The sequence below is a fragment of the Bubalus kerabau genome, chromosome 5 (assembly GCF_029407905.1).
Source record: "Bubalus kerabau isolate K-KA32 ecotype Philippines breed swamp buffalo chromosome 5, PCC_UOA_SB_1v2, whole genome shotgun sequence".
In the NCBI taxonomy this organism is placed as follows: Eukaryota; Metazoa; Chordata; class Mammalia; order Artiodactyla; family Bovidae; genus Bubalus; species Bubalus kerabau.
Window position 1 is genome coordinate 61,062,459 of NC_073628.1, and position 27,487 is coordinate 61,089,945.

General features: G+C 39.9%; 1 long non-coding RNA gene across 1 annotated transcript; it reads left to right on the top strand.

Moving 5' to 3' along the window:
* The first annotated feature begins 48 nt into the window (after positions 1-48).
* LOC129652812 (uncharacterized) lies at positions 49-27,402 on the top strand. The gene is made up of 4 exons (XR_008714750.1): positions 49-184; positions 926-1,122; positions 26,075-26,142; positions 26,640-27,402. It is a non-coding gene; the product is annotated as an uncharacterized LOC129652812 (long non-coding RNA).
* Positions 27,403-27,487: the final 85 nt, after the last annotated feature.

Below are 27,487 nucleotides of genomic sequence, written 5' to 3' on the forward strand. Positions count from 1 at the left end.
AGCATGAGAAGAAGGGGACCACAGAGGATGAGATGGTTGGATGGCATCACTGACTCAACGGACATGAGTTTGAGCAAGCTCTGGGAGTTGGTGATGGACAGGGAAGCCTGGAGTGCTACAGTCCATGGGGTTGCAAACAGTCAGACACGACTGAGTGACTGAACTGAACTGAATGAGAAAGAGGGTAAGGGAAGTAGCGAGGTGTGTATCTGTGTGTGTGTGTTCTTAGTCTTTCCTAGTAATGGTGCTAACTTCTTTATCTGGGTTCTTTGATTTAATTAAAGAACTCTCCATGTTAGAAATGTTTATTTCTGTTTTAATATGAAGATATGGTCTTCAAATTCTGCCTTTTTCTGCTTCCTAAACACATCCTTTTACTACCTGCCAGAATGGTCATTCCGGAATAGCAGTGAGGCCAATGAGAAGTGCTAAAGAATGTCTTCAAGGCAGCATGTGGTAGATGGGGTGTGGAAATTAGCCTAAGAGTTATCTGGGTTTGAATCCCAGTGCTGCTACTAGTTAGCTAGATTAACACTTGTTCAGAGTTATACAAATACTCCAGATGCTCATTGGTTTCATTGTCTGTTAAATGAATGTAATAAGTTCATGTACATAAAGATGGGCTTCCCAGGGGATGCAGAGGTAAAGAATCTGCCTTTCATTGTAGAAGAGGCAAGAGACTCAGGTTCAGTCCCTGGGCTAGGAAGATCCCCTAGAGAAGGAAATAGAAGCCCACTCCAGTATTCTTGCCTGGAGAAATCCATGGACACAGGACCCTTGTGGGCTACACTCCAAGGGATCGCAAAGAGGTGGACACGACTGAGTGCATGTGTGCGTGGGCACACACACAAGTAAAAACTTAACGAGTCTAGAATCGCCAGATGTATTTAATATCAGTTCCTTTCTTCTCCCTACCTCTAATTAGAGACAATGGTGATCAAGTGCGGAGTCAGCTGGCTTTGGGGAAATTGATGGAAGAAAAGAGCATGTGTGGGACCGTCCTGAGAGGTAAAGCTCCCTTGCTGGAGGAGAGTTGAGGTGTGTGGCCTGATCCTTTGCAGGGTTCCTGGTTCAAGGACTGAAAAGAACATAACGTAAGGAAGGAGTGAGAAAGAGGGAAAGGTCGGTAACAGATGTGTATGTATTAAAATAGTTAAGTTAATGTAATTAAAATAATTCAGGGGAGATTTGAATCAGAACTGGTGGAGATGGAGGTGGGGTGGGTGGTCAGATTCTGAATGTTGATCTGCTGCTGCTGCTGCTAAGTCACCTCAGTCGTGTCCGACTCTGTGTGACCCCATGGACGGCAGCCCACCAGGCTCCCCCGTCCCTGGGATTCTCCAGGCAAGAACACTGGAGTGGGTTGCCATTTCCTTCTCCAATGCATGAAAGTGAAAAGTGAAAGTGAAGTCGCTCAGTCGTGTCCGACTCTTCGCGACCCCATGGACTGCCGCAGATGTTAAATGGGAAAGGAAAGAAAGTGGGGGATTAATCATGATTATCAGCTTTTTGTCAAGAAAAAACTGTAAGGAGTCTATGGGATTATGAAGTGAGGCAAATTGGGGCAGAGAAAGATCTCTTCTCTTGAGTTGTTGGCACACTTCAATGTAACTCACAAGTTCCAGGCAGAATATTTGGGAGACCCAACAAAGTGATATTGAAATATGAGACCAAACATCCATTAATTGCCTATACAAGATGAAGTCATTTTCATTTTATATTTACTTACATTGTAATACTGTAAGAATTTCTAAGGGTGTTATTCATTTCAAAATTTTTCATTTAAAGATAAAATTAATATTCTAACAGACATATTCTTGAAGAATAGTATTACCAGAACTAGAGGAAAGTAAAAATAAAATGATATTATTTGAATAATATTTTGTAAATGTTATGCAAGTGAACTTTCTGTAGATGCCTTTGATTATCAACTTTTTCTCTTCTCATTTTCTGCCCTTATATTTATAACATGAACCACCGATGGGATTGAGTTTGTTGTTGTTTAGTTGCTAAGTTGTACCTGACTCTTTGCAACCCCATGGACTAGAGCCCTCCAGGCTCCTCTGTCTGTGGGATTTCCCAGGCAAGAATACTGGGGCGGGTTGCCTTTTCCTTCTTCAGGGGGTCTTCCTGACCCAGAGATAAAACCCCTATCTCCTGAATTGGCATGTTGTTTCTTTACCTCTGAGTCACCAGGGAAGCCCTGGGAATGAGTTCAATGGAACTGGAAGTCCCAGGAAAAACATACTGGGAGAAAATAAGATTTATGGGTATGTACATCATTGTTTCTAGATTATTTCACATGTTAATCAATACAATCTGTTGTCATTATAAGGTATATAAATAGTTAAAGTAATTTAGATTCAAAGATGTTTTAGGGTCTTGTCTTAGTTTACTAGGGCTGCCATCACAAAACACCACAGACAGAATGTTATTCTCTCATGTTCTGGAGGCTAGGAGTTAAGATCAAGTTGGTTTTTCTTGAGAAGTCTGTCCTTGGCTTTGAGATGACTGCCTTCTCACTGGGCTCTCTCATGGCTTTCTTTCTGTGTAGATATGGAATTAAGACTCCAACAGAAAAGTGTAGGAGGACAAAATTAAGTTCATAACACTCAAATGGCTATTAAACAAGAAAACTGGGATTTTCCTTCTCCCAGACTCCACAATGCAAGTTGTGCACATGTAGTGTTTGACGTCAGACTAAGGCCTGAGACTAGAGATAGAGGTAGGAGCATACAGTGGGAAGGGAGCAGGGGTCACTTGAAGAGTCTTATGTAATGGAGATATATAAATGCTGATACTTAAATTATTGCTTACTTTTCTTGGAGTCAAATTACCTGTAGGCCATTTAAAAAATTTGGTTTTTGAATTAATATTTCATTTTTATTGAAGTCGAGTTGATTTACAATGTTGTGTTAATTTCAGGTGTACAGCAAAGTTGTATATATATATATATATATATATATATATATATATATATCTCCATATGTATCTCTGGGTTTCCCTGGTGGCTCCACAGTAAAGAATCTGTCTGCCAATGCAGGAGGTGAGGGTTCAAGCCCTGGGTGGGGAAAATGCCCTGGAGATGGAACTGGCAACCTGATCCAATATTCTTGCCTGGGAAATCCCATGGACAGAGGAGCTTGGTGGACTGCAGTCCATGGGTTTATAAAGAATCGGACATGACTTAGCAACTAAACACACACACACACACACACCTCTATTTTTTTCAGATTCTTTTCCCTTAGAGGATATTGCAAAATATTGAGTATAATTCCTGGTGCTATACTGTAGGTCTTTGTCAGTTTTATATTTTATATATAGTATTGTGTACATTTTAATCCCAAACTCCTAAGTTATCCCCCTTGCTTTTCCCCTTTGGTAACCATATATTTGTTTTCCATGTCTTTTGGTTTGTTTTGTATGTAAGTTTTTCTGTATCTCTCTCTCTCCCTTTTTTTTGTTTTTAAAGAATCAACATATACACAATACCATACGATGTTTGTCTTTGTCTGTCTTACTTCACTTAGTATGATAATGTCTAGGTCCATCTATGTTGCTGCAAGTGGCATTATTTCATTCTTTTTTATGACTGAATAATATACCCTTGTATACATGTCCCACCTCTTCTTTATCCATTCCTCTTTTGATGGACATTTAGGTTGCTTCCATGTCTCAGTTGTTGTAAAAGTGTTGCACTGAACATCGGGGTGCCTGTATCTTTGTAAATTATGGTTTCCTCTGGATGTATGCCCAGGAGAGGTATTGCTGGGTCATATGGTAGCTCTATTGTTAGTTTTTTAAGAACCTCCTTACTGTTCTCCATGCTGGTTGTAGCAGTTTACATTCCCACCAATAGTTTAGAAGGGTTCTCTTTTCTCCACACCCTTTCCAATCTTTATTATTTGTACATTTTTTGATAATGGAATATTGGACTGGTGTGAAGTGGTATCTCACTATAGTTTTGATTTGCATTTCTCTAATAATTAGAAATGTTGGGCATCTTTTCATGTGTCTGTTGGCCATGTGTATGTCTGCTTCAGAGAAATGCACATTTAGATCTTCTGCCCATTTTGGGATTGGGTTGTTGTTTTTATTTTTTATATTAAGCTTCATAAGCTGTTTTTATATTTTAGAGATTAATCCCTGGAGGTTAATCACATCATTCACAAATATTTTCCCCATTCTGTAGGTTGTCATTTCTTTGTTTTTGGTTTCTTTTGCTGAGCAGAACTTTTTAAGTTTAACTAGGTCCCATTTGTTTATTTCCATTACTCTAGGAGTCAAATTCATAAAGATATTGCCGTGATTTACATCAAAGTGGTTCTGTGTATGTTTTCCTCTAGTTTTATAGTATCCAGTCTTACATTTAGGCTTTTAATTCCTTTTGAGTTTATTTGTATGTGTGTGTGTTGTTAGAAAATGTTTTAGTTTCATTCTTTTACATGTAGTTATCTAGCTTCCCAGCATCATTTATTGAGGAGACTGTTTTTGTTCATTGTATATTCTTAACTCCTTTGTTGTAGATTAATTCACTGAATGTGCATGTGTTTATTTCTGGGCTCTCTATCTTGTTCCATTGATCTGTATTTTCATTTTTGTACCTGTGTGTCATTTTTAAATTAAAATATAATGCTTCTTGCAAAACCCCTAATTAGTCTTCTGGGAAAAGGCAAAATATAGCAGTAGTGTAGAAGACTGCAAAATTGACCATCATCATCAAGCTATAGCAATGTTGTGCTTCTCTTCAGTCACAAATATAAATCTTAAATATTTAGAGCAAACTTAAAAATTTGTAAGAGAATAAAGGTTTACAAAAAATGCAAACTGTGCCTTGGGACCTCTGATATTCCAAACTTTCTTTTTACATATTCATGATCCTATTTCTTATATCTCTGAACACTGGATTCATTTTTCTGCTTTAACTTTTAAATAAAATGTGAAACTATTTACACTAAAGAGTATGAGATAAACACTGGCCTAAAAAAAAAAAAAAGCTGTTTGTGCATGTATGTGCATGTGTGTATTTCTGTGTTGAATTAAACAATGCTTTCATTAGATGAATTGAGATCCAAAGAAAAAATTTTGGTTTTGTCCAGTAGATAAAATTAGGTACTTTGAGAGACAGGAGGCCTTTACTAACTTGCTGATAGTATGTCAAGTGAACAATAACTTTTAATGCCTGCATTCAGTGGTCTTTTCCTCTTCAGGAGATACAAACACAGATTTAGATGTAGATATAGAAATGGTGAGATATCCATGAATATTCTGACCTATCATAAGATGTACAGATCAGATCAGATCAGTCGCTCAGTTGTGTCCGACTCTTTGCGACCCCAAAATCGCAGCACGCCAGGCCTCCCTGTCCATCACCAACTCCCAGAGTTCACTCAGACTCACGTGCATCGAGTCAGTGATGCCATCCAGCCATCTCATCCTCCATCGTCCCCTTCACCTCCTGCCCCCAATCCCTCCCAGCATCAGAGTCTTTTCCAATGAGTCAACTCTTCGCATGAGGTGGCCAAAGTACTGGAGTTTCAGCTTTAGTATCATTCCTTCCAAAGAAATCCCAGGGCTGATCTCATTCAGAATGGACTGGTTGGATCTCCTCGCAGTCCAAGGGACTCTCAAGAGTCTTCTCCAACACCGCAGTTCAAAAGCATCAATTCTTCAGTGCTCAGCCTTCTTCACAGTCCAACTCTCACATCCATACATGACCACAGGAAAAACCATAGCCTTGACGAGACGGACCTTTGTTGGCAAAGTAATGTCTCTGCTTTTAAATATGCTATCTAGGTTTCTCATAACTTTCCTTCCAAGGAGTAAGCGTCTTTTAATTTCATGGCTGCAGTCACCATCTGCAGTGATTTTGGAGCCCAGAAAAATAAAATCTGACACTGTTTCCACTGTTTCCCCATTTATTTCCCATGAAGTGATGGGACTGGATGCCATGATCTTCGTTTTCTGAATGTTGAGCTTTAAGCCAAATTTTTCACTCTTACCTTCACTTTCATCAAGAGGCTTTTTAGTTCCTCTTCACTTTCTGCCATAAGGGTGGTGTCATCTGCATATCTGAGGTGATTGATATTTCTCCCGGCAATCTTGATTCCAGCTTGTTTCTTCCAGTCCAGCATTTCTCATGATGTGCTCTGCATATAAGTTAAATAAACAGGGTGACAATATACAGCCTTGACGTACTCCTTTTCCTATTTGGAACCAGTCTGTTGTTCCATGTCCAGTTCTAACTGTTCCTTCCTGACCTGCATATAGGTTTCTCAAGGGGCAGGTCAGGTGGTCTGGTATTCCCATCTCTTTCAGAATTTCCCACAGTTTATTGTGATCCACACAGTCAAAGGCTTTGGCATAGTCAATAATACAGAAATAGATGTTTTTCTGGAACTCTCTTGCTTTTTCCATGATCCAGTGGATGTTGGCAATTTGATCTCTGGTTCCTCTGCCTTTTCTAAAACCAGCTTGAATATCAGGAAGTTCACGGTTCACATATTGCTGAAGCCTGGCTTGGAGAATTTTGAGCATTACTTTACTAGCTTGTGAGATGAGTGCAATTGTGTGGTAGTTTGAGCATTCTTTGGCGTTGCCTTTCTTTGGGATTGGCATGAAAACTGACCTTTTCCAGTCCTGTGGCCACTGCTGAGTTTTCCAAATGTGCTGGCATATTGAGTGCAGCACTTTCACAGCATCATCTTTCAGGATTCTCAATAGCTCAACTGGAATTCCATCACCTCCACTAGCTTTGTTCATAGAGATGCTTTCTAAGGCCCACTTGACTTCACATTCCAGCATGTCTGACTGTAGGTCAGTGATCACACTATCGTGATTATCTGGGTCGTGAAGATCTTTTTTGTACAGTTCTTCTGTGTAATCTTGCCATCTCTTCTTAATATCTTCTGCTTCTGTTAGGTTCATACCATTTCTGTCCTTTATCGAGCCCATCTTTGCATGAAATTTTCCTTTGGTATCTCTGATTTTCTTGAAGAGATCTTTAGTCTTTCCCATTCTGTTGTTTTCCTCTATTTCTTTGCATTGATCGTGAAGAAGGCTTTGTTATCTCTTCCTACTATTCTTTGGAACTCTGCATACAGATGTTTATATCTTTCCTTTTCTCCTTTGCTTTTCCCTTCTCTTCTTTTCACAGCTATTTGTAAGGCCTCCCCAGACAGCCATTTTGCTTTTTTTGCATTTCTTTTCCATGGGAATGGTCTTGATCCCTGTCTCCTGTATAATGTCACAAACCTCATTCCATCTATATGTGTATATATATATATATATATACATATATATATATATATATATTTGTATATTTTAGTGGTCCTTATTTGATTTAATTTTAAAATAGAGCTTGCTATTGTTGATCATAGAATCTTCCATGCATAGAAATAAATAGTTTGGCCTTAGAGAATTTTTGCACAGCTTCATCACACAGAAAACTAAGTGACACCAGGGACTCATTCAGTAGTAGAGCACTCAGTAACAGACAAGTAACAAAGCAAACACCCTTAACATATATATATATTTACTGGACAAGAGAAAAAATGTCAGAAGACTTTCTCTACAGGGAATAAAAATCCTTTTATTTTATTATATGCTATAATAACATCTCTCCCATTTTCCTGGGAATTTTAATGCTCTCAGTAGTAAGGTAAGAGGGGTATTCTTTCAGCAAAAGACCTAGAAAGCTAGATTTTACAAAAATGGTTCAGGTCATTCTTTTTAAGATTTTTAGTAGGGCAGCCTTAACATCAGTGTTCTGGTTGATTTTTAAAGCTCTTTTTGTATTGCTTTTGAGTTTTAATATTAAAGAATTTGTGAAATTTGGAACAGATGTAGTTTATAAGCACTGAATTTGTTTCATTTAGATATAATGCCTACACATATACCTGAGAGACAAAAAAAATTCAAACACTATATGGAAAGTCTTTGAATTTCATTTATAGAAAAAAAAAAAAACTGAAGTAGCAATCATACCTGCATATTTAAATGACATGGTGTACTTTCAATGTTTCTGATGTTTACACCTAATTTTATAATTAAATTTTTGTAATTACTCATACTTTTAGGGCACTGCATTTTGCTTACCATTTGTTTTATATACATTTTTTTTTTCTTTTTGACCACACCTTAGAGCATGTGGGGTTTTAGTTCCCCCACCAGGGATCAAACCTGAATCCCTAGCATTGGAAGCACAGAGTCCTAACTACTGGACAACCAGGGAAGTCATTGCTTTATGTATTTTAATTGAAAACTCTATATGTTTTAGCTAAAAAATATTTAAGACAAAAAAATTGAAATTCCATTTCATCCCATTAGGTTTCACTTCTTTCCCAAGGATATGCCCTTGTTTCTATATGCTCTTTTAGCCATTTTCCTATGTTTCCATAGTAATTATGCATATTCTTTTTGTTTTCATAAACGTCATCATGCTATGCATACTATTATCATCATGTTCCCTTTCTAATGGCAATGCTATGCTATGCTATGCTAAGTCACTTCAGTCGTGTCCGACTCTGTGTGACCCCAGAGATGGCAGCACACCAGGCTCCCCTGTCCCTGGGATTCTCCAGGCAAGAACACTGGAGTGGGTTGCCATTTCCTTCTGCAATGCATGAAAGTGAAAAGAGAAAGTGAAGTCACTCAGTCGTGTCCGACTCCTAGCAACCCCATGGACTGCAGCCCACCAGGCTCCTCCGTCCATGGGATTTTCCAGGCAAGTGTACTGGAGTGGGATGCCATTGCCTTCTCCGTCTAATGGCAGTACCATTATTTATTTAATGTTTCACTTCATAGGAAAAGGTAAAACTATAAGATACTGACTTTAGGATATTCTGGTATTTAAAAATGCAGTAATCAAGGCTAGTAGGAAAGGGTTGCAGACTTAAAAAATATTCACAACCTAAAAATTGAGAGTTCTGTTTTATGTGGTACAAATTCTTAGGGCCTCAAGACCAAGGGCTAGCATCTCAAGTGACCCTGAGAGAAATGCTTCCAGGACATGAGAGAAAGAGCCAGGTGATATAGAAGTTTTGTAACAAAGGGCAGGTAGTCTTAACATCAAAAGATTATTGCTAAAGAAAACCAGCTATCTCAAGTTAAAGAATTTAGCACTTTTTCTGTATATGAGTAGATGTAAGAGACTGGGGTCACTGAAATCATTTCTTTGATATGCATCTCAGCTATTCTGGGGCCAGAATCCTGTGTTTTTCACATCCTGAGCTGGCATGGCGCTCACTCACTGTAGGGAGTGGCTACAATCTGATAGCTGGCATTCTTCTCCTTCCTAAGTGCTGTTAGGACTCACCAGCTCACCATCTGTGGTGGCTACAATTGCTGGTGACTGTGACATCCTTCGGAGAAGGCAATGGCACCCCACTCCAGTACTCTTGCCTGGGAAATCCCACGGAGGGAGGAGCCTGGTAGGCTGCAGTCCATGGGGTCGCTGAGGGTCGGACACGACTGCCGGGAGCCGGCGAGAGACATTCCACTCGTGACAAAGGTCATGAGGAAGGAGGCTCGGCATACGCAAAGGCGGGATCGAGCCTCAGGAGTCCCCCCGGATATTCTCGAGCATCTACCCCCAATAAACCAGAGTCTGCCTACTTTATTGCTTTGTGCTCTCACCTCTGACTTTACTGGGGGCTGTCCCCCACCACCATTTCGCTCTCTCTGTCAAAGAGCTAACTTATGGCTCCAATTAATACAGTTCCTGGGCAATTAGGAGTGTTTAAATCCAAACCCCTCAGATGGCTCTCTAACTCGCCTGACAAGTTTACCCGGACACCTACAGCTATGCATAAGATTGTTGACAGTCTCCCAGCCTCAAGAGGCACGGGAAGCTTAAGATATTCAAATAGCTTAGAGCCTCTCAGAGAGTTAGAAACTGTCAGAATAAAACTAGTAAAAGATTTCATTGATGAGCCAATGTTTGTTGCCAAGTTTTCACATCCCCTGAATTGTATCCTTGAATGTGTATTCATTAATATAGTTGGTATGTAGAAAAAATAAGTAGTGGCCTTGGTGTTAGTAACTTTAGACCCTTAAGGTAATAAATTCTTTCCTTTGTAAACCCATTACACATCCGCCCTATAGGAATGTAATTTTATCTTCGAAAGATGGCGCCAAACCTTAAAATAATTACTCTTAGAGAAAATAAGTCTTTGTTGATAAGTCCTTGTCAAGAGTCATAAAATGTTAATAGGCCTTCTGGCCAGAAGATGATGTAAATCACCTAAACCATTTGTATACGATAAATTTGCAGGAAAGAAACACTGGTTTTTGATAAGGATCAAAAACTGCTGACTTTGCATCCCCTATTATCCTCTATGTGTAACTTAGGGTATAAAAGCCCCTGTTGAAAATAAAGCTATGGGCCTTCCTCACCAACGCTTGGTCTCCCCATGTCATTCTTCCCCTCAACCTCCAGCTGAGTATCCATCTGGAGCGCGGATATCCTCTGCGACCATTTATTTGCCTGGGCTTCTAAGACCCACTCGAGAAGGTGTCTAAGGTGGGGCACCTTCCGCTATTCGAGAGGGCGCCTGTGGCCTCCGTGGTCAGAGCTAACCTGGTGTCACGGGTTATATTGATTTTCCGCGTAAACCAAGCTACTCAGCTTCTTTTCTCCACTGAATTTTCCTACTGAGCTATCCTCATTCTATTCCTCTTTATATCTCTGAATAAATAAATAAATAAATAAATAAATAGGTCGCCTACGCCGTCTCCCCTTCGAATACCCTGGATCAGCCAGGGCTGGACCTCGGCACACGACTGAGCGACTTCACTTTCACTTTTCACTTTCATGCATTGGAGAAGGAAATGGCAACCCACTCCAGTGTTCTTGCCTGGAGAATCCCAGGGATGGGGGAGCCTGGTGGGCTGCCATCTCTGGGGTCGCACAGAGTCAGACACGACTGAAGCGGCTTAGCAGCAGCAGCAGCAGCAACAGTGACATCCTGGCCTAATGATATGACAGGGCATATTACATCTCTCAGGTGAGTTGGAGATTCAGAGCTCAGGGCTGGCTTGGAGGCTAGGTGTGCTGGCCCACCACATTCCATCACTGGAAAAACAAAGTCTTGTGATTGAAATCAGTGGCAAGGGAAACAAGTTGAACGTCACACCTTTTCAAATTTATGCAGTGAATACTGTCTTCCTATATACGGTGCATCGATTTGAAAGTCTTTTACAAAGTTCTAGGTACTGAATTCTTATTTTTGTTTTGCTAATTATGTTTAATTTTCTGTCCTGCCAAACTATATCAAGGAAATAATATGTACAAATAAGCACAGGATGCTAAAGTTTATTCTTCTTCCCAGATCTATTTCCTCCCATACAAGAACATCAATCGTTACATAATTTCTATAAGATTCTGGAGTTGAAAGCCCATCCTGGGTATTATACAAATGTTCTTTTATAACCCTTTATGCCATTTCTGATTAAGGTAATTCACTCTTTTCATTACTGTTTTTCTTTTATTAAAATACCATCACTAATTAGGTGACAATGACTTAAAGGAAAGAAGTAGGAGAAAGGCCTGACTATGCTGCTGGACACACTAGCTACTTCTATTGGTCTGAGGTTTAAGCAGGAACCCCAAATTAAACATTATTCCTAGGAATGCAGTGATGAAATTCAAACATACTTTCCCCATCCCATACTGTGGGAAATTGTCCAATTCTTGTCCAATTTGAATATTCTACTAGGATATTTTATATCAGAGGAGTTCTGAAATATTGATATATAAACATTCTGAGCATATTTAATGCAATAAAATCCCAAATTATTACCACACATAAAATTCTTCCTGCATTTATATTAGTCTTCTCAAGTGGGTACGATTTATCTTTCTCCAATAAAAATTATCCTTTTTGTTATTTAACTCACACTGCAATATCTTGTAGTCCATAATAAATTATAAATCCTCTTTTTGCTGGTGGACATCTAGGTTACTTCCATGTCCTGGCTATTATAAACAGTGCTGCGATGAACACTGGGGTACACGTGTCTCTTTCCCTTCTGGTTTCCTCAGTGTGTATGCCCAGCAGTGGGATTGCTGGATCATAAGGCAGTTCTATTTCCAGTTTTTTAAGGAATCTCCACACTGTTCTCCATAGTGGCTGTACTAGTTTGCATTCCCACCAGCAGTGTAAGACGGTTCCCTTTTCTCCACACCCTCTCCAGCATTTATTACTTGTAGACTTTTGGATCGCAGCTAAATCCTCTTTTTGAATGTACAAGCTGAGAGTCACACCAGAAACAAACTATACCTTACTGAGTTCTTTAAAGACATAGAAAGCTTTGGAAAAGAATAAATGTCTCTGGAGAAATATCCTGACAAAGCAGTAATAAAAAGGTCACACTACGTTTCATGCAGCATTTGCCTTGTTTAATAAGAATTATATCCCCAAATGTGTTTTAACGACTGATAATTAGAAACATTATAGTTAAAGAAGGAATCAAGACTACCTTAATACTAGGTTAAGCACACTGGTCTAAATTTTTTATCAAAATGGCAACTCTCTGATACGGGCATTCAGATTTATTCTCAAAGCTTTTTAACTTTTCCTAAATATCAGGGGCAGAGTGTTTTGCAGTTCTTATTTTATTATAACTCGAGACCAGTTTTTAACAGTTATTACTTTAAGAATCATGGCTTATGTCTGAAGGCTGAAATAAGAACAGATCATAAGCATATGAGAGCATGAATTTAAATGGATATATGGAGAATAAAAGAGGTATAGAGTTTACCATAAAATCAGTGGCATATTTATTAAAATACTTGATCACATTCCTTTCAAGAAAAAAATATTTAAATTTTAAGTTGTATGAGAGAGAAAAAGAGAAAGGAAACGCCTTCATGTGCTTTGCATTGAACTTTCTTGCAAGAGTTCATTTAAATACCATCGCATGTAGATGAAAGACAGCTGATATGCCAATGACATTCTTATTCCTGCTGAGAACTTATTTTCAGTAATATTCAATCAGTTTAAAACAACTTCAAACTATCAGTCTGATACAATGACAAGCTCAAAAAAGAAAAGGGCTAGTCACTCAGTCCTGTCTGACTCTTTGCAACCGCATGCACTGGAGGCTGCGAGGCTCCTCTGTCCATGGGATTCTCTAAGCAAGAATACTGGAGTGGGTTGACATTCCCCTTTCCAGGGTATCTTCCTGACCCAGGGATTGAACTTGAGTCTCCTACATTAAAGGCAGATTCTTTACCTTCTGGCCAACTCAAATATACAGCTGGATAAAAATTTCAACAGTGTTGCTTACTAAAGGCAGACTCCTTAATGTCTTTTAATTCATAGATCTTCATCTCTAAAACTGGAAAAATCCTGTCTCCTTTGGAGGGATCTTGTGATGTGTCAGGGAGGTGCTAAGCTGCATCAGGACAGCGTCTCAGTAAATACTGTCTTATCCTGTCACTAGAGATTCTGGAAATGTCTATCCATTGGGTCGAGGGGTTCAGTCTATTTGATGATTCAGTGACTTTGTTATAGTCTAAATGAGCCCAATGCAAACTACTGAATAAAAAGACATCATCAATATGTTAAATATCTAATCTTAAAGAACCCATCTGCCAATGCAGGAGACCTAAGAATTGCAGATTTGATCCCTGGCCTGGAAAGATCTCCAGTAGCATATTGGGCACCTAACGCAGAGTTCCAAAGAATAGCAAGAAGAGATAACAAAGCCTTCTTCAGCGATCAGTGCAAAGAAATAGAGGAAAACAACAGAATGGGAAAGAATAGGGATCTCTTCAAGAAAATCAGAGATACCGAAGGAACATTTCACACAAAGATGAGCTCGATAAAGGACAGAAATGGTATGGACCTGACAGAAGCAAAAGATATTAAGAAGAGATGGCAAGAATACACAAAAGAACTGTACAAAAAAGATCTTCATGACCCAGATAATCACGATGGTGTGATCACTGCCCTAGAGCCAGAGATGCTGGAATGTGAAGTCAAGTGGGCCTTAGAAAGCATCACTACGAATAAAGCTAGTGGAGGTGATGGAATTCCAGTTGAGCTATTGAAAATCCTGAAAGATGATGCTGTGAAAGTGCTGCACTCAACATGCCAGCACATTTGGAAAACTCAGCAGTGGCCACAGGACTGGAAACGGTCAGTTTTCATGCCAATCCCAAAGAAAGCCAATGCCAAAGAATGCGCAAACTACCGCACAATTGCACTCATCTCACACGCTAGTAAAGTAATGCTCAAAATTCTCCAAGCCAGGCTTCAGCAATACGTAAACCGTGAGCTTCCAGATGTTAAAGCTGGTTTTAGAAAAGGCAGAGGAACCAGAGATCACATTGCCAACATCTGGTGGATCATGGAAAAAGCAAGAGAGTTCCAGAAAAACATCTATTTCTGCTTTATTGACTATGCCAAAGCCTTTCACTGTGTGGATCACAATAAACTGTGGAAAATTCTGAAAGAGATGGGCATACCAGACCATCTGACCTGCCTCTTGAGAAATCTGTATGCAGGTCAGGAAGCAACAGTTAGAACTGGACATGGAAAAACAGACTGGTTCCAAATAGGAAAAGGAGTTCGTCAAGGCTATATATTGTCACCCTGTTTGTTTAACTTATATGCAGAGTACATCATGAGAAACGCTGGACTGGAAGAAACACAAGCTAGAATCAAGAATGCCCTAAGAAATATCAATAACCTCAGATACGCAGATGACACCACCCTTATGGCAGAAAGTGAAGAGGAACTAAAAAGCCTCTTGATGAAAGTGAAAGTGGACAAAGGTCAACAAAAACGCAAGGCAAAAACAAAGCCCAGTTGATTAAGAGCACTTGGTAAGAAAGGGGTATTAAAATGATGCAATACAAGCAAGTAGCCCTCACTTGTCTACCAACTCATCAATTCATTTTGTAGGATCTAGAAGTTCTAATGAGGTGGATGAAACTGGAGCCGATTATACAGAGTGAAGTAAGCCAGAAAGAAAAACACCAATACAGTATACTAACGCATATATATGGAATTTAGAAAGATGGTAATAATAACCCTGTATGTGAGGCAGCAAAAGAGACACAGATGTATAGAACAGTCTTTTGGACTCTGTGGGAGAGGGAGAGGGTAGGATGATTTGGGAGAATGGCATTGTAACATGTATAATATCATATAAGAAACAAATCGCCAGTCCAGGTTCGATGCAGGATACAGGATGCTTGAGGCTGGTGCACTGGGATGACCCAGAGGGATGGTATGGGGAGGGAGGTGGGAGGAGTGTTCAGGATTGGGAACATGTGTATACCCATGGCAGATTCATGTTGATGTATGGCAAACCAATACAATATTGTAAAGTAATTAGCCTCCAGTTAAAATAAATAAATTTAAATTAAAAAGAAAAAAAAAAGAAACTGAAAGTGGAGAGTGAAAAAATTCGCTTAAAGCTCAACATTCAGAAAACGAAGATCATGGCATCTGGTCCCACCACTTCATGGGAAATAGATGGGGCAACAGTGGAAACAGTGTCAGACTTTATTTTTCTGGGCTCCCAAATCACTGCAGATGGTGACTGCAGCCATAAAATTAAAAGACGCTTACTCCTTGGAAGGAAAGTTATGACCAACCTAGATAGCATATTCAAAAGCAGAGACATTACTTTGCCAACAAAGGTCCGTCTACTCAAGGCTATGGTTTTTCCTGTGGTCGTGTATGGATGTGAGAGTTGGACTGTGAAGAAAGCTGAGCACCGAAGAATTGATGCTTTTGAACTGTGGTGTTGGAGAAGACTCTTGAGAGTCCCTTGGAATGCAAGGAGATCCAACCAGTCCATTCTGAAGGAGACTGTCCCTGGGATTTCTTTGGAAGGAATGATACTAAAGCTGAAACTCCAGTACTTTGGCCACCTGATGCGAAGAGTTGACTCATTTGAAAAGAGTCTGATGCTGGGAGGGATTGGGGGCAGGAGGAGAAGGGGACGCCAGAGGATGAGATGGCTGGATGGCATCACTAACTCGATGCACGTGAGTCTGAGTGAACTCCGGGAGTTGGTGATGGACAGGGCGGCCTGGCGTGCTGCGATCCATGGGGTGGCAAAGAGTGGGACATGACTGAGTGGCTGATCTGATATGAATGACCTGGGGAGTTCCTCTTTCAGTATCCTATCATTTTGCTTTTTCATACTGTTCATGGGGTTCTCAAGGCAAGAATACTGAAGTGGTTTGCCATTCCCTTCTCCAGTGGACCACATTCTGTCAGACCTCTCCACCATGACCCGCCCGTCTTGGGTGGCCCCACACGGCATGGCTTAGTTTCATTGAGTTTCATGGCATGGCTTAGTTTCATTGAGTTAGACAAGGCTGTGGACCGTGTGATTAGATTGACTAGTTTTCTGTGATTATGGTTTCAGTGTGTCTGCCCTCTGATGCCCTCTCGCAACACCTACCGTCTTACTTGGGTTTCTCTTACCTTGGACGTGGGGTATCTCTTCACAGCAGCTCCAGCAAAGCGCAGCCACTGCTTATTACCTTGGACGAGGATTATCTCCTCTCCAGAAAGAATGAAGGGATGGAGGCAAACCAAAAATAGTACCCAGTTGTGGATGTGCCTGGTGATGGAAGCAAGGTCCAATGCTGTATAGCGCAATATTACATAGGAACCTGGAATGTTAGGTCCATGAATCAAGGCAAATTGGAAGTGGTCAAACAGGAGATGGCAAGAGTGAACGTCAACATTCTAGGAATCAGTGAACTAAAATGGACTGGAATGGGTGAATTTAACTCAGATGACCATTATATCTACTACTGTGGGCAGGAATCCCTTAGAAGAAATGGAGTAGCCATCATGGGCAACAAAAGAGTTTGAAATGCCTTATTGCCTTATTGCCAAATTCAGACTGAAATTGAAGAAAGTAGGGAAAACTACTAGACCATTCAGGTATGACCTAAATCAAATCCCTGATGATTATACAGTGGAAGTGAGAAATAGATTTAACGGACTAGATCTGATAGATAGAGTGCCTGATGAACTATGGATGGAGGTTTGTGACATTGTACAGGAGACAGGGATCAAGACCATCCCCATGGAAAAGAAATGCAAAAAAGCAAAAATGGCTATCTGGGGAGGCCTTACAAATAGCTGTGAAAAGAAGAGAAATGAAAAGCAAAAGAGAAAAGGAAAGATATAAGCAGCTGAATGCAGAGTTCCAAAGAAGAGCAAGGGGAGATAAGAAAGCCTGCCTCACCGATCAATGCAAAAACATAGAGTTAAACAACAGAATGGGCAAGACTAGAGATCTCTTCAAGAAAATTAGAGATACCAAGGGAACATTTCATGCAAAGATGGGCTCGATAAAGGACAGAAATGGTATGGACCTAACAGAAGCAGAAGATATTAAGAAGAGTTGGCAAGAATACACAGAAGAACTATACAAAAAAATCTTCACGACCAAGATAATCACGATGGTATGATCACTCACCTAGAGCCAGACATGCTGGAATGCAAAGTCAAGTGGGCCTTAGAAAGCATCAGTACAAGCAAAGCTAGTGGAGGTGATGGAATTCCAGTTGGGCTATTGAAAATCCTGAAAGATGATGCTGTGAAAGTGCTGCACTCAGTATGCCAGCAGATTTGGAAAACTCAGCAGTGGCCTCCGGACTGGAAAAGGTCAGTTTTCATTCCAATCCCAAAGAAAGGCAATGCCAAAGAATGCTCAAACAACCGCACAATTGCACTCATCTCACACACTAGTAAAGTAATACTCAAAATTCTCCAAGCCAGGCTTCAACGATATGTGAACCATGAACTTCCAGATGATCAAGCTGGTTTTAGAAAAGGCAGAGGAACCACCAGAGATCAAATTTCCAACATGTGCTGGATCATGGAAAAAGCAAGAGAGTTCCAGAAAAACATCTATTTCTGCCTTATTGACCATGCAAAGCCTTTGACTGTGTGGATCACAATAAAATGTGGGAAATTCTGAAAGAGATGGGAATACCAGACCACCTCGGCTGCCTCTTGCAAAACTTGTATGCAGGTCAGGAAGCAACAGTTAGAACTGGACATGGAACAACTGACTGTTTCCAAATAGAAAAAGGAGTACATCAAGGCTGTATATTGTCACCTTGCTTATTTAAATTCTATGCAGAGTATATCATGAGAAATCTGGGCTGAAAGAAGCACAAGCTGGAATCAAGATTGCCAGGAGAAATATCAATCACCTCAGATATGCAGATGACACTACCCTTAAGGCAGAAAGCAAAGAGGAACTATAAAGCCTCTTGATGAAAGTGAAAGAGGAGAGTGAAAAAGTTGGCTTAAAACTCCACATTCAGAAAACTAAGATCATGGTATCTGGTCCCATCACTTCATGTGGGATAGCTGAGGAAACAGTGGAAACAGTGTCAGGCTTTATTTTATTGCGCTCTGAAATCACTGCAAATTGTGACTGCAGCCTTGAAATTAAAAGAGGCTTACTCCTTGGAAGGAAAGTTATGACCAACCTAGATAGCATATTGAAAGGCAGAGACATTACTTTGCCAACAAAGGCCTGTGTACTCAAGGCTATGGTTTTTCCAGTGATCATGTATGGATGTGAGAGTGGGACAGTGAAGAAAGCTGAGTGACGAAGAATTGATGCTTTTGAACTGTGGTGTTGGAGAAGACTCTTGAGAGTCCCTTGGACTGCAAGGAGATCCAACCAGTCCATTCTAAAGGAGATCAGCCCTTCTTTGGAAGGAATGATGCTAAATCTGGAAAAAAAAAAAAAAAAGTCCAGTACTTTGGCTACCTCATAGGAAGAGTTGACTCATTGGAAAAGACTCTGATGCTGGGAGGGATTGGGGGCAGGAGGAGAAGGGGACGACAGTGGAAGAGATGGCTGGATGGCATCACCGACTCAATGGACATTAGTTTGAGTGAACTCCGGGAATTGGTGATGGACAAGGAGGCCTGGCATGCTGCCATTCATGGAGTCGCAAAGAGTCGGACATGACTGAGCAACTGAACTGAACTGAACTTAGACAGATCTCCTGGAAAAGGAAATGCAACCCAGTCCACTAATTTTGCCTGGAGAGTCCCATGGATAGAGGAATCTGGAGGGCTACAGTCCATAGGTTGGCAAAGAGTTGGACAGAAGTAAAGTGACTAAGCACAAACATGTTACCAGTTTGTTTACTATAATGATTGACTCTGAGATTGGAACAAAAGAATGGTTTCAGTGTGGAACCATCTTTAGAAGTGAAGGGAAATTTGTGTCAAAAATATTGAACACCCTCTGGCTAAAACAATGGATCTAGAAGGTTTTCAGTTCAGTCACTAAGTCCTGTCTCACTCTTTGTGACCCCATGGACTGCATCAGGCCAGGCCTCCCTGTCCATTACCAACTCCCAGAGTTTACTCAAACTCATGTCCATTGAGTCAGTGATGCCATCCACCATTCTCATCCTTTGTGGTCCTCTTCTTCTCCCACCTTCAGGGTCTCCCTTCCAGCATCAGGGTCTTTTCAAATATGTCAGTTCTTCCCATCAGGTGGCCAAAGTATTGGAGTTTCAGCTTCAACGTCAGTCCTTCCAATGAATATTCAGGACTGATTTCCTTTAGGATGGACCGGTTGGATCTCCTTTCAGTCCAAGGGACTCTCAAGAGTCTTCTCTAACACCACAATTCAAAAGCATCGATTCTTTGGCACTCAGCTTTCTTTATAGTCCAACTCCCATATCCATACATGACTACTGGAAAAACCATAGCCTTGACTAGGCGGACCTTTGTTGGCAAAGTAATGTCTCTGCTTTTTAATATGCTGTCTAGATTGCTCATAACTTTTCTTCCAAGGAATAAGTGTCTTTTAATTTCGTGGTTGCAATCACCATCTGCAGTAATTTTGGAGCCCCCAAAAAATAAAATCTGCCATGGTTTCCCCATCTACTTGCCATGAAGTGATGGGACCGGATTCCATGATCTTCATTTTCTGAATGTTGAGTTTGAAGACAACTTTTTCACTCTCCTCTTTCAGTTTTATCAAGAGGCTTTTTAGTTCCTCTTCACTTTCTGCCATAAGGGTGGTGTCATCTGCATATCTGAGGTTATTGAAATTTCTCCCGCCAATCTTGATTCCAGCTTGTGCTTCATCCAGCCCAGCATTTCTCATGATGTACTCTGTGTATAAGTTAAATAAACAGGGTGACAACATAAAGCTGTGACGTACTCCTTTTCCTATTTGGAACCAATCTTTAGTTCCATGTCCAGTTCTAACTGTTGCTTCCTGACCTGCATACAGATTTCTCAAGAGGCTGTCAGGTGATCTGGTATTCCCATGTCTTTCAGAATTTTCCACAGTTTATGGTGATCCACAGAGTCAAAGGCATCAGTATAGTGAATAAAGCAGAAATAGATGTCTTTCTGGAACTCTCTTGCTTTTTTGATGATCCAATGGATGTTGGCAATTTGATCTCTGGTTCCTCTGCCTTTTCTAAAACCAGTGGTTTACATATAAAATCCCACGATTTGCATGTTGAAAGAGGGAGGAGTTGGTGGAAACTATTAGATAAGAAATTGATCTTCCTGAGTTTAGCGTTTTATCAGTTGATGCAATTAATTAATTGTTCTTTGTCTGTTGCTGCTGCTGCTGCATTGCTTCAGTCCTGTCTGACTCTGTATGACCCCATAGATGGCAGCCCACCTGGCTCCGATGTCCCTGGGATTCTCCTGGCAAGAACACTGGAGTGGGTTGCCATTTCCTTCTCCAATGCATGAAAGTGAAAAGTGAAAGTGAATTCGCTCAGTGGTGGCCGACTCTTAGCGACCCCATGGACTGCAGCCTACCAGGCTCCTCTGTCCATGGGATTTTCCAGACAAGAGTACTGGAGTGTGTCACCATTGCCTTCTCCAGTTCCTAGTCGGTGTGTGTAAAAATATATACATATATCTCATAAGAATATATAAATACATGTTTTAAAATATATAATCAATATATGTAAGAAAATATAACATTTTTACATTGAAAAAGGGGAAATTGGTAAAGAACAACTATTGTTTAATTAAACTTATATAAAAGTATACCCTAAAAATGGTAAAGAACCTGCCTGCCAATACTAGACTCATAAGAGACACAGGTTCAATCCCTGGGTTGGGAAGATCCCCTAGAGAAGGAAATGGCAACTCACTCCAGTATTGTTGCCTGGAAAGTCCCATGGACAGAGGAGCCTGGCAGACTACAGTCCATGGGGTGATAAAGGGTGAGACACAACTGAGCCCATGATGGATGTTTACCCTAGGAAAAAGATAAATTTATATTTGTGTGGACATGTGTATAAGAAAATTATTACATGTCTTACATAGAAAATTTACTCCTCTTGAAGCAGTATTTAACATGTTTGGAACCAAAATGATTTGAAATGACTTGACTATTGTATGAAAATTGCCCTTTGAACATGATATATACTTTGTAATTTTTACCACTGTGAGAAATGTATCACTGGTAGTGTAAGCACATAAGCATTTTTATTGTAAATTAATGTTTTAAATCCAATTTTGCATAAAACAATGCATTACTGGGCACTGAGAGAGAATTCCAGATGATGAGAGAAGACCCCCTTAAGCATTTGGCTGCATACTGACCAGTATATGTGCCTGAGGTCAGGGAAAACCACTTGGAGGATTGGGTGTGACAGGGCAGAGCCTCCGCACAAGGACAGTCATGTGCGTGTTCCCATCCCCCAGATTGGAAAATCTCAAAGTTTACAGGGTATTGTACATGGAGGGTTTTTCCACAGTAGTAGGAAATAATTAGTCTAAAGCAAAACACTTCAAAAGTTCCAAATAACAAGTCCTATTAACTAGATCCAGAGGATCAAAAGGAATTTCTTATAAACTAGATCCAGAGGATCAAAAGTTTCAAAGGAATTTTAATAAGCCTCAAATTCAAGTATGAGAATATTTGTAGAAGTCAGTATATATACTATCCACTATGTAAAATTTACAGTGTCAGAGAACCAGTGAAAAATTACCAAGCAAGTATTAGAAATAGTAAGCACTGACATTAAAAGAATTATTATATTGTTATTGCCTCTGTCCAAAAAGTAGATACAAAGAAGATCAAAAGGAATGCAAATCAGAGTTTCAGACTTCTAGAGATGAAAATTAAATGTCCAAGTTGAAAATAAATTGGATGTAACTAAAAATAAATTAATATTGTAAGAAAAACTTAATGAAAGACATTACTTTGCCAACAAAGGTCCGTCTAGTCAAGGCTATGGTTTTTCCTGTGGTCTTGTATGGATGTGAGAGTTGGACACATTTCCACATGTGATGGATGAAGAAGGCTGAGTGCCAAAGAATTGATGCTTTTGAATTGTCGTGTTGGAGAAGACTCTTGAGAGTCCCTTGGACTGCGAGGAGGTCCAACCAGTCCATTCTGAAGGAGATTGGCCCTGGGATTTCTTTGGAAGGCATGATGCTAAAGCTGAAACTCCAGTACTTTGGCCACCTCATGCAAAGAGTTGACTCATTGGAAAAGACTCTGATGCTGGGAGGGATTTGGGGGCAGGAGGAGAAGGGGACGACAGAGGATGAGATGGCCGGATGGCATCACTGACTCGATGGACATGAGTCTGAGTGAACTCCGGGAGTTGGTGATGGACACGGAGGCCTTGCGCGCTGCGATTCTTCGGGTCACAAAGAGTCGGACACGAGTGAGTGACTGAACTGAACTGAACTGAATTAAACTAAATATTGTAAGAAAAATTTAACAAACAATAGTGCATCCATGTGTGTTCTCACTCATGGCTCACTTTTTGTGACGCCATGAATTGTAGCCTGCCAGGCTTCTTTGTCCTGGGATTCTCCAGGCAAGAATACTGGGGTGGGTTGTCATTTCCTCCTCCATAAGCAAAGGGGTAAATAAACTTTACTGTTTTCATATAAAGTAATAGAAGAGTACCAAGGAATGAACGATTAACCTATGCAACATGAACAAATCTCAGATATGCCTAAAGAAAGAAGATAGACAAAAAGGATATTTATGCGTAGTTGAACATATACAAAATTAGAGAAAAATGCAGAATAATTCATGGTGACAACAGATTAGTTGTTGCCTGGCATTAGAGGGGTAGGTAAATATGTAAAGCATACATTAAAAAAAAACCATGAGGAAAGTTTTTGTCAATAGAAAGTATAAATACTTCCATGAGGAAAGTTTTTGTCAATAGAAAGTATAAGTACTTTCATATATATATAATTCATAGGATTTTCCTATGAATTACATTAGGATTTTCCTATCTCTTCAAACTTGTTTTCTAAAGACTTGAAATTACTGGTGTAATGTTCAAAGGAGCATTTTTACAGTTTACCACTTTAAAGATTTATATAACCTCATTTTTTATATAATGGCATTGATTTAATGGCAAGACTGCGAGTTCATCATTATTATCTGTAACATTGCAACCATATATGATTGAAAAAAATTTTTTCTTTGGGTCACTTACATATTTTCTGATCTTTATATCAGGGATTATAACTTCTGTTCATCCAGATTATCTCTTCAAAGACTCAGCACTCAGTCTAAGAACTGAATATGATGCTTACCTTCAGGTCACTTGCTTGACTCTGGTGACCATTCCTCTTTGCTGATCCTTTCAGGGGTAACCGCTATCTTGAATTTTGCATTGAAAATTCATTTACCATTAATTTAAGCTTTTCCAAATGAACTGAGAAATTTTATATGATTTTTCTGTTTTTTGACATATCTCCTAGTGTTATATGTTTGTGCTAAGTCACTTCAGTTGTATCTAACTCTTTGAAGCCCTGTGGACTGTTGCCTGCCAGGCTCCTCTGTCCATGAGATTCTCCAAGCAAGAACACTGGTGTGGGTTGCCATGCCCTCCTCCAGGGTATCTTCCCGACCCAGGTATTGAACCCATGTCTCATATCTCTTGCTTTGGCAGGTGGGTTCTTTACCACGAGCACCACCTGGGAAGCCCTGTTGTTACATGTATAAAAACAACTTGGCAAATAACTAATAACTTAATACCTGCATTGTAGGGTGATGTTTTCAGTTTTATAAAATTGGGTTGGGCCAAATTATCTTTCTAATCACTTGGACCTCCATACACACCCAACAGAAAACTAATGAGTGTAAATTAGTGCTCTATTTCTCTGCCATCTCTTAGTGTTGTCTGACTTGATTTGCTCCACCAATTTGCAAAGTGTAAAATTAGAGCTCTCTGTATTTTCAGCCTGTACTTTCCTGATCACTAGTGATGCTAATCGCTTTTTTGTGTGTGTGTGTGTGCTCTTTGTTTCTTTATTTTTTTTTTAATTTTATTTTATTTTTAAACTTTACAAAACTGTATTAGTTTTGCCAAATATCTAAATGAATCTGCCACAGGTATACATGTGTTCCCCATCCTGAACCCTCCTCCCTCCTCCCTCCCCATACCATCCCTCTGGGTCGTCCCAGTGCACTAGCCCCAAGCATCCAGTATCGTGCATTGAACCTGGACTGGCAACTCGTTTCATACGTGATATTTTACATGTTTCAATGCCATTCTCCCAAATCTCCCCACCCTCTCCCTCTCCCACAGAGTCCATAAGACTGTTCTATACATCAGTGTCTCTTTTGCTGTCTCGTACACAGGGTTATTGTTACCATCTTTCTAAATTCCATATATATGCGTTAGTATACTGTATTGGTGTTTTTCTTTCTGGCTGACTTCACTCTGTATAATAGGCTCCAGTTTCATCCACCTCATTAGAACTGATTCAAATGTATTCTTTCTAATGGCTGAGTAATACTCCATTGTGTATATGTACCATAGCTTTCTTATCCATTCATCTGCTGATGGACATCTAGGTTGCTTCCATGTCCTGGCTATTATAAACAGTGCTGCGATGAACATTGGGGTACACGTGTCTCTTTCCCTTCCTGTTTCCTCAGTGTGTATGCCCAGCAGTGGGATTGCTGGATCATAAGGCAGTTCTATTTCCAGTTTTTTAAGGAATCTCCACACTGTTCTCCATAGTGGCTGTACTAGTTTGCATTCCCACCAACAGTGTAAGAGGGTTCCCTTTTCTCCACACCCTCTCCAGCATTTATTGCTTGTAGACTTTTGGATCGCAGCCATTCTGACTGGTGTGAAATGGTACCTCATAGTGGTTTTGATTTGCATTTCTCTGATAATGAGTGATGTTGAGCATCTTTTCACGTGTTTGTTAGCCATCCGTATGTCTTCTTTGGTGAAATGTCTATTTAGTTCTTTGGCCCATTTTTTGATTGGGTCATTTATTTTTCTGGAGTTGAGCTGTAGGAGTTGCTTGTATATTTTTGAGATTAGTTGTTTGTCAGTTGCTTCATTTGCTATTATTTTCTCCCATTCTGAAGGCTGTCTTTTCACCTTGTTAATAGTTTCCTTTGATGTGCAGAAGCTTTTAAGTTTAATTAGGTCCCATTTGTTTATTTTTGTTTTTATTTCCAATATTCTGGAAGGTAGGTCATAGAGGATCCTGCTGTGATGTATGTCAGAGAGTGTTTTGCCTATGTTCTCCTCTAGGAGTTTTATAGTTTATGGTCTTACATTTAGATCTTTAATCCATTTTGAGTGTATTTTTGTGTATGGTGTTAGAAAGTGTTCTAGTTTCATTCTTTTACAAGTGGTTGACCAGATTTCCCAGCACCACTTGCTTTTTTATAAGGTCATGATCTTTTCAAATTTTCTTCTCGAAATCCTAGATCAAGTTTTCCCCCACATTTTTCTAATTTTAAAGTTTAAAACCTTTGTTCCTGGATGCTGGTACTAAGCCTTTGTCAGGGCTTCCCTGGTGGCTCAGTGGTAAAGAATCTACCTTCAATGCAGGAGACATGGGTTTGATCTTTGTGTTCAGAAGATCCCCCAGAGAAAGGAATGGAAACCCACTCCAGTATTATTGCCTGGGACATCCCATAGACAGATGAGCCTGGTGGGCTACAGTCCATGGGATTGCAAAAGAGTTAGACATTGACTTAGTGACTAAACAACAACAAAAGCCTTTGTCAGTTTAGTGAATTCCAAATACATTCTCCCACTTGACAGATTCTCTTCCTCTTTCCTTATAAAAAGGAAGACAACAGCTGCATAGCGAGAGGGTGCCAGAGATCTGCATGAGGTCACCTCCAGCCCCAAGCAAGGTATTGATTTAGGCTGAGGAAAGAACCACCTCAATGGTGAGAGGAAATGGTACTTGGAGTTCACATAAGGTTGGGAATAGTGTCTACCCCCAAGAGCCACGCTGGCAATCTTGTAATTCATTTGTCTTTGGGTAAACCCTGGAGAAGGAAATGGCTACCCATTCCAGTATTCTTGCCTGGAGAACTCCATGGCCTGGCAGGCTACAATCCATGGGGGCGCAAAGACTCTGACATGACTGAATCACTAACAATTATACTACTTAGTGTAAGTAAGACATAGTGACTAAACAACAAAACAGGGTACTCAGAAGAGTCTGGTTTCAGCACTAGGGCATCCTTTTAGCTTTAAACTAAATCCTGCCTATGGTTCTGCGTGTGTGTTAGTTGCTGTCATGTCCAGCTCTTTGCAATCCCATGGACTGTAGCCTGCCAGGCTCCTCTGTCCATGGAATTTCCCAAGCAAGAATACTGCAGTAGATTGCCATTTCCTTCCCCAGGTGATCTTCCTTACCCAGGGATTGAACCCAGCTCTCCTGCATTGCAAGTAGACGCTTCACCATGGAGTCACCAGGGAAGCCCGTGATTCTCCAAAACCAATGTAAAAGCAAGAACTGAAAGCTGAACACATCACATTTTCAAGAAAACCAACTACATTCTAGTTAAAAAACAAACAAACAAACAAAAATCCTTCCCTTGGCATTTATGGGACACAGACAGATACAGTCTACAATACAGTGAAATTCACAAGGTCTGATGAAATAAAAACTGTTTTACATGTACACAAGCTTAAGGAATTTGTAACCAGCAGACCTGCACTTCATGAAGTCTTAAATGAATTGCTTCAGATGTAAAGTTAATATTAATCATGTGGGTAAGTACATAATACTGTTTCTTCATTAAAAACCCTTTAACAAATATTAACTATTTGAATAACAATGGTAACAACAAAATGTGAGGTTTCTAACCAAAGTAGAACTAAATGTGTGAAAGTAATGGCAAAATGACCAGGAAAAGAGACAGGGAGGTACATTATGAGAAGTTCCTTTTACTATATGTGAAAAGTAATATTACTTGAAGGCAAACAGTTATATGTTGAATATACATATTATTAAAGCAAAGCAACCACTAAAATAGCAAAACCCAAACTGACAGCTAATAAGGAAAAAAGAAAAAAAAGGAAGATGAAGATAAAGTGGAATTGTAAAAAATAGAAAAACAAAAAATGTTAGTTCTAAAGGAGGGAGGAGAGGATAAATAGTAAAGCACAGAGCAAAAAAAAAATAAATAAATATAAAAACACAAAAATGAATGTATCCTATATGATTTTATTCATGCAAACTTCTGG